This window comes from Centruroides vittatus, unplaced genomic scaffold, assembly GCF_030686945.1.
Source record: "Centruroides vittatus isolate TY-2023 unplaced genomic scaffold, ASM3068694v2 contig_19, whole genome shotgun sequence".
Lineage (NCBI taxonomy): Eukaryota > Metazoa > Arthropoda > Arachnida > Scorpiones > Buthidae > Centruroides > Centruroides vittatus.
This window is the reverse complement of record NW_027121169.1, coordinates 4,353,657-4,362,382: the sequence shown is the minus strand read 5'-3', so window position 1 is coordinate 4,362,382 and position 8,726 is coordinate 4,353,657. Positions and strand designations below refer to the sequence as shown.

The window sequence follows — 8,726 nt, the reverse complement described above, 5'->3', positions numbered from 1 at the left end:
GCGATGTAGAAACTTACGATAAAGATAAATCGAATTTCTAAAAAACAAGTTTATAAAATATTGAAAATTTTATTTATTTTTTAAAAATCACGATAAGAATCGAAGAGTATCATTGTCTAAAAATACTCGTAAGGAAGCTTAGGAATGATCTTCCAGAAACTCCAACACAAATCAACGATTATTTTCTAAACATTCGAAGTGCTCTTTTCTAAAGCATCTTCATATAATTCTGGAATAAATTTTGAGAATATATAATGGAACTCAGGGACCATTTTCTAAAAAAATTAACTCTCAATTTCAGGACTACTATCTAAAAAATCACAACATACCTTAGAGATCATTATCTAGAAAGTAATAATGTAACTCAATAGTCATTTTCTATGAAATCATAGCGTAACATTAACATCATTTTCTAGGAATTCAAAATATAACATACGAGTTATACTTCACAAAAATTCATAATGTAATTCAGGGGCCATTTTCTACAAGAAATCGATGTAAATGGGCACCATTCTTCTAAGAAATCAACGTAACTCAGGATGATATTACAAGAAATCAACCGAATTCAGGATCATATTCTAAGAAATTTTCATGTAACCTGGGAATTTTCTAAAGAATCTAAACATGGCACATGAAATTTATTGGAATTTATTCATTAAACAATTCGTTGTATTCAGGAGCATCAAATATAAACTTAGATAAATATAAATAAACTGAGCTTCTAAAAAACAAATTTATAAAATATCGAAAATATATTTTTAAGTTTCTTCTTTTCCTTTAAACTCTACTCTAAAAACTTGACTGAAAATAACTTACATGCAGCTTATGGCACTTCTATAAATTTTTTTGTCATACTTTACTCAAATTTTCTTTCATTTTTGAGAATTGTAAGCTTTACTTATTCAAAAAAAATTATTATTACTTTTTTATTTTTTCATATTTCTCTTCAGTGATTTATGCTTTAAAATCGTAACTTGTAAGCAGAAGGTGAAAGCGATAAATTCTCGATTAAATGGTATTTTTTATTGTATTTTTCCAAGTTTAGAAGTGAACGCAATCAAGGAAATGTGTTGTGTTTTATTCCCTAGGCTACGCTGTGTTTCTAGAAAATGATTTTGTGTTAAATACTTCACAACTCTCTAAATTACAAGTTCCATAGTCTATGCATACGTTGTGATTTTTAGAAAATGCTTTTCAAGTTTCATTGTGATATTTTGGAAAACTTTCTATTAATGTTTTTTATTAGAAAATGGTCCCTGATGTGAGTGTTTAAATAACGATTCCTCGTATATATAACGATAGAAACTACAGTAGTTCCTAAGTCCTGTCATCTATACTATTGACGTTATGATGTCTTAGAACATGATTCCTGAACCACGTTACGATTTTCTTTTGAAAATGACTCCTGAGTTACATTGTGATTTTCTTAGAAAGTTACCTTTGAGTTACGTTACGATGTTTTAAAGGTAACGATCTCTGAGTCAGTTGATGACTATTTTAGAGAATTATTCCTGGGTTACGCATTGAATTTTCAGAAAATAATCCTCAGTTATATGAAAGAGGCATACAAATAAAATCACTTAACGATAATAAATCATATTATTTTACCAATTATTAAAGACAAGAGCAAATTTATATGCTAATGAGATGGTGTGCTTTTTTACTTTCAAATAAAGAATTAAGCATTTTTAACTTGCCTAATAATTTTGGAAGATGGTCGTTAAGCTACATTATGACATAAATTTTATATAATATGAATAACCTAAATTCTTATATGGTAATTCTTCTTATTGCCTATTGAAAAATCATAAAGTTATCAAGGAAGGAAGGATAAGAATTGTTGGTTGGGTTCGCGATCTGCAGGTTGAATAACTAATATTTAGTATTAATTTATATTTCTTGTAAAATTTGTAATTACTTTCAAAATTGTATTAAACTTTTAAGGAGTTTATTTTAAATTAAAATAACAAAAACAGTTATTTTATCATTTATTAAATATTATGCTAAAATATGTTATAAGTTTTCGATTAATTTTCTAGTTTATATTTCGAACTTTCAACCTTTTAACCCTTATTTTTATATATTACATTATAAAAATTGAAATCATTCCTTATTAAATTATTATATTTTATCACTTATATTATTGAAAATTATTTTATTATCCGTGGTAACATTGATTTTGAACGGTTAATCGCGGTTATATCACAAATCTCGTTAAATGATCGTGTAAAATTTTTTAAAATTCGAATAAAAATATGCAGAAATTATTAAAATTTTATTTTTTATATTTTAAACTTATATTATTTAATTATACATTTTATTTTAATCGTTTTATGAAGCAGTAAATCGAATATATCTTACAAATGATTAAGTTGTATATTGAGATATACAAGAAGATCTGAAAAGATAAGCCAAAAAAAATGTAGTAAATATAAAATTATATATTTTCCTTATTAAGAATTATTATTATTTTAATAAAAATTAAGTTTTCAAACGAGAAATATTACTAAAAAGCACTTGCTTTTCTGGAGAGATGCTCTAGCATCTTTCAATTCATCATCGTTATCTAAAAGGTTTTCTTACAACTTAAAAAAGTGTATTAAATTATCAATTTCATATTGTTTTATTATTAAATTTTTATTTAAATGTATTAAATTTAAGTAAAAGTATTATTTGTTCTACTGTATCAGTTGGAAATTTTAACATTTCCCCACATGATCATATTGATGTAGGAGATGCATTCTTCTACATCCGTATGAGTTTTAAATACATTTTATGTCTTAAAAATACATTAAATAATTGATTTTGTACTGTTAAGTTATTAAAATTTTCAATACATTTATTAAATAACCAAGAATTTAACTGAAAAAAGTTTAGTGCATCAACTAATTAGTTGGAAAATGCTACATCTTTCTGGATCATCTTCCAACTGCTGTATCAGAATCTAAACAAATTGTTTATTTCTTAAACCTAAAAAAATATCTTAAATATTAGATTTTCTATTGTTTATTTTCTAAATTTGATTCCTAAATTTACTAAATTAAAGATTATTTAAGTTAGAATTGTTTTAGTATTTCAGTACAGTAGCGCATCAGTTGGAAAAATGCTAGCATCTTCTAAATGTGCATCCTTATCTAAACAGATCATTTATATTAAAAAAAGTGCTTTACATAATAATTTCTCTATTGTTTAACAATTAAATTATGATCCAGAGTTTATTAAATGAACAATAACTTAACCGAAAAAAATATATATATTTGATCTAGCGCATCAGTTGAAAAAAGCTAGTATTTTCCCAACTGATGCGTCCTTATCTAAACAGTTTTCCTTTTTTCTTTACATCTTAAACTTAAAAAGTACGTTAAATAATCGATTTCCTATTGTTTAACCATTAAATTTTTATCCTAAATTTATTAAAAGATTGGCAGTTTAATCGAATAAACAATATTTGGTTAAAATATTTACATCTGAAAGGATGGAAGTTGAGAAACTTCATCCTTTATCATCCGTAAGCAAGCAAGAATTTTGAACTTTTTATGGTACTATAATAAACTGTCGAAAAGTTATCAAGTTTACGCACAAGTAGTTACGCATTAAAGCGCAATTCTTTTTATTATTTTTTGATGATTTTAGAGAAAATATTTTCCTCTGTAACAAGAAAAAACTATGCGATTTTTTAGATTCTTGTACACGCATACACTTTCGAAACTAAGAATATAATCGTAAAAAATAATTTTTTTAAATATAATGAATTTTCATTGATTTTAGAGATTTTTAATTAATTTTCATTACGTTAAGCTCTAAATATATAAAGTTAAAGTTAGATAAGTTAGTTTTCTTATTAAAACATTTAAAATTTTTGTAGGATAAAATAAGTTTTATCGTCTTAATTTAATTAAAAATTAGTTAATTTTGTATTTTATTTATTAATTTTAAAAATAAAAACAATATTTTTATTAAAAGCGAGGCCAAAGATGCCCCGTCCGAGATGACACGCCTTGCAAGTAATAAATGCATTTTACGTTTAAGGGATATTTTTAAAACTTATATTTCACCAATTTAATAAATTATAATTGCGGCCGAGAAATGCGCTATAAAACAAATTAAATAATATTCTAATCCCGATTTGTCTTATAAATTCAGTCGCTTATAATGACGGCAGAGATGCCAATGAGGGAAAGATGCCCGAAAAACTGATTAAATACCAGCTTTTAAACCTCATTTAAAGAAAAATAAGTTATATACTGAGCTATTAACTTAAAAAACAAAGAAAAAATATAATTAAGCATCTCTTCTCTTCATCTCACCTTCAAAGGCATCTCTCCGTTTAACTTAATTAAATTATTATATTTTTTCAACTAACAGAAGCTATACTAAATATAGATAATTGTGGAAGGTATATTTACTAGAAAAAAAATATATATTCTGGAAGTTACTTCAATTATAAGGTGTAGAGTAAGGCATCTTAATTGTCCTCAGTGATACCATTGGAGGTTAAATCCACAGGGGAACAGATAGAGGCAAGTAATCGATAGAGTCATTGTTGAAGTATAAATAAAAGGCGCACGTTCTCCTACAAAAATCTATAGCTGTTTATATAGGTAATAAAGAAAGCAAGCTGCAAGTTACGGAACTGCTAATACATGTTCTACTATTTAATAAAGAGATAAAAGCTCCTGATAATCGCCTTTGTAACGTTTAACATCCCCCCTTTTGCTCTTCTAAAAAACATCAATTTTTATCTAAAAATTCAATATTTATATTAAAAAATAATTAAATAAACTATAGTTTCGTAAGCAATCTTCACTCCTCTCCTCAAACAGAAACTCTGAAAACTTTTCTGAAACACGAGTATTTTTTTGATAGATTTTTGCGATTTTAGAGTCTCCAAGCGTGTTTTCAGGTGAAGAAATATCGCTATAAACTTTCTACATAAATTTTTGGAATGTTTATTTTAGTATAATTTGTTTTTTGGAAGAAATTCGACGTGTAATCGAGTTTTTCGCAATGATTTCCTAACAGAGACGGTGTTTCTAGGTATAAATTTGCTACTGAGATGACGGAAGACGAGTAAACGCGAACGTTTTCCTTTCTTGTAAACAAAACAAAAAACGAACGACGCTCGATCACGTTTCTATAAACGTTATCCTACTTTCTTCTAATTCAAAAACATTGTAAATACCTGATTTGGTAGATCCTTTAGTAAAAAGTCTTTCACATAATTTAATTACTGAGGATGCAAAAGGAGAAGAAGAAGAAGAGGAAGAGTAGGAGGAGGATTAAAGAAGAGGGGTGAAACGGCTGGAAAATTAATATTTAAACACACGTTTGATAGTTGCGTGCCACACGGCACTTAACGTATGTTGGCGGGTGGTGTCTGGTGGCTTCTCCGTGTGTCTCCGTCTACACCCTGGTGTTGTGTCCTCCACTGCTCATGCGCTCGTCCTCCGTCTCTGATTGCACGATTCGGGACTGCTGCAGATTCGTTCGTCACCAGATTCATGGAGTCCAGGCATTAGGAGTACCCCAGAAAGGCATGCCAGATGAAGGCTAAACGGAGACAAGGCATCGTCTATTCCGTCGCTCCTACCTGTATCACTAGGGGTTCAGGTTCGGAGGAAGACGAAGTTGTCGATCATTCGATACCGGAAGTTAGTCCAAGGAGGCAGTCGAGTTTACGTGACTGTCCTGATAGTCGACAGACCGGCCCGACGGCCGCACTAGGGCGGCGAAATGAATAGCGCCGCTGTAATAGGACGTCAGCTGCGACAGCAGAATCCATCTCGTTTTTCGGGGCCACTGGTCCCCCCCTCGACGCCGGGGAGAGGAAGACCGAAAAGTCCCACCCATCAACCGTTATATCAGTACCCGTCACAGACTCAAACGCTTCAAGCAAGTTCAGGTGCATCGGGGGCACAAGCCCAGAATCAATCAGGCAAACTGGCTAAAGAACGAAAGAAGAAGGGCCTAGCGGCAGTTAAGGAGAAGGTGAACTGTCGCTGCATCATACAGACTTGTAAAGCTTTATGTTGTGGTATGTTCCTCATTATGATAGGTACTACCATGTCCGTCGTTGGTTTCTACGCTCCAACGTTATCCAAGGAACTGGTGCAGGAGGGTAACAAAACGGTGGAGGTGACTAACGAAGATACTAAATATCATTTGCATAACCTTACTTTTGTAGGACCCGTTTTTATGGGACTGGGTGGTTTCGCTATAGTGGCATCGTGCGTTATGACCTTCGAGGGACCCGAGGCCAATGCTCGCGTGGTGCCCATGAGAAATAAAAGGCCGTCGGCCGGTGACGTCTTGTCCGAACAGTTACTCGATGGCCCAATTGGTAACTCTATACACGCCAAAGAGAAAATGAACGGGCCAAATTTGGGTAGCCCATTTTAATGGTTCCCACGCCGGTGGCACCTTTGGTTCTGACACTGCCAGCGCCTCTAAAAGTTCCGGATAAGGGTGGAGGGAAGAATAATAATAGCAAATCCGAAGTGAAATCGCCTCCGTCTTCGTTCCCAAATGGACCAAACAGGCAGAAGAGGCCATCTTTACCGTTAAAACCTTTAAGGGGTTGTACGCCACCGTTACGAACTAAACCTTGGGATATGATGAGCCCTCAACTAGATTTCGTACCTTCGCCTCAAGATGTGCAATTAACGGATCCAGACGGTTGTGATACGCCCATGTGTGATTCTTTAGACTCCATGGAGATAGATACACACAGATTTTCCAACTGTCCCATAACTGTTAAAGTCCAGTTAGAACCCAGGTATCTAGCTTCGATTGAAACACTATCGGATACGGATTCGTTCGCATCCGAAGACCTTCCAACGCCTATTGCTCATTACGAGCCCTCTTGCGATGGAGATCTCGAGGAGATCGACCAAGAAATGCCACTTCTTGGAAGGTGTAGCCCACCGTCCCCAATAACTCTTCGACCAGAGATGGAATTGCCACTTTTGAAGAGAGATGGCATCAGGCGTTTTCCATTAATCAGGCAGGGAGCACTCGAAAATGGTCGTGATATGTGTGATTTAACAGATATTGGTCCTACATAATAAAAAATTTAATTGAAGACAGGGTCAAGGTTTATCCACCCTATTCTGTGTTCACGAAATTCGAAACAAAACAAAAAAATTAAAAATAAATAAATAATTAATTAATAATCATATGGTGTCAGAAAAGCACTGTCCAATTGTACTTCGTTGTCTTAATTTTCGTCAATTTTTTCTGTCCGACTATTTGGTAACAGGACAGTATTGTCTAAAGTGTCGCTACAGGTAAGTAATTTTTGCTATATTTTTATTTAAAATCCTCAAATATATTTACTTTAATACGTCTCCAATACTAAAAAACAGCCTAAACTTTATTATAATTAAAGAAGAACGTTGATGGCCCTATAATAGGAGGGCCAACAGAGCGAGTAGTGGCCTCACATTTCATGTGTTTTAAACACCAAATTTTATTACTTAACACTGTTTTTTAATGCATAGGGCCTCTAAAGGGTAAGTAGCTCAGGCCTTGCTGTAGAATGATATATTATTTTCTAACAATGCACAACTTTCAGAAGAATTTGAGGGTAGATTATACCTCCTCATGGGGTATAATATTATTTATTATAACATATGGGGTATAATATTAATATTATTTAAATCTATTATCTATGAAAATGATATCTAACAGTAAGAAAGTATTATTGAAAACAATACTTAACGCTATCTAATTAATGTCTAACACTAGAAGAAGCATTTGAAACACTTCTCAACACTAGAAAAACAATACTTTGAAACAATTCTTAATAACTTCTGCAGAACAACACTAGATAATTTTATACTCAATAATTAATGAATAACACTAGAAATATTCTACAATAATATTTAATATTAATACCGTGCGAATAATTTAATAAAATAATACTTGAAACAATATAAGATAGAGTTTTAGCTGTAGAAGAATATTCAATTCTAGAAAAATAATACAAGAATCACTAGAAAAGTAATACTAGAGAAAGCTTTTTCTCAGAAGTGTACTCAACACTAGAAAAAAATAACACCAGAAGCAATATTCGACACTAGAGAAAGCAGTTTCCGTGAAATAACACTCGACAGTAGAAAAAGTAATATCTTACGAACAATACACGACGCTAGAGGGATGTGATTTGTTAACACAACACAAGAAAGTATCGTACACAAAATAATAGACAATATTAAATCATTTGTGATAATACTCAACACTACAAAAGTACCGTTTGTGTGCCAAATTGGTAAAATTGGTAATTGATTTTCTTCATTTATTATTCCAACTCTTAGAATACATAAATAATACTTTACTTTGTACATAGAAAGTATAGTGTACAGTATAATAAACAGTATGCTTTAATACTGCTCAGCTGTAATGATATAAAGTATTTTTGGCGTGACATTGATAAATTATCGCTATAAATGACAATAGATTATAAGTAGATAGTTGTATATTTTGTGTATATTTATGTATAAATTTTTAGTGTTTCTCTATACAGCAGAAAGTAATTCACAACACTAGAAAATCTGGACAAACAGAAGGAATTGACAATAGATTTCTTTATTAATTATCACAGTATTGTTCTAAATAACAATAAATTATATATAAATGAGTTTAGTTACATTTAAATTTTTAGCGTTTTCTATATTGTATTGTATCAGAAACTATTTCATACAGTATAATATTCACCACCAAAGCAT

General features: G+C 31.2%; 1 pseudogene; it reads left to right on the top strand.

The window, feature by feature from the left end:
• The first annotated feature begins 5,414 nt into the window (after nt 1–5,414).
• The window catches only part of LOC136970160 (uncharacterized), a 42,190-nt pseudogene continuing 38,878 nt past the window's right edge, over nt 5,415–8,726 (top strand).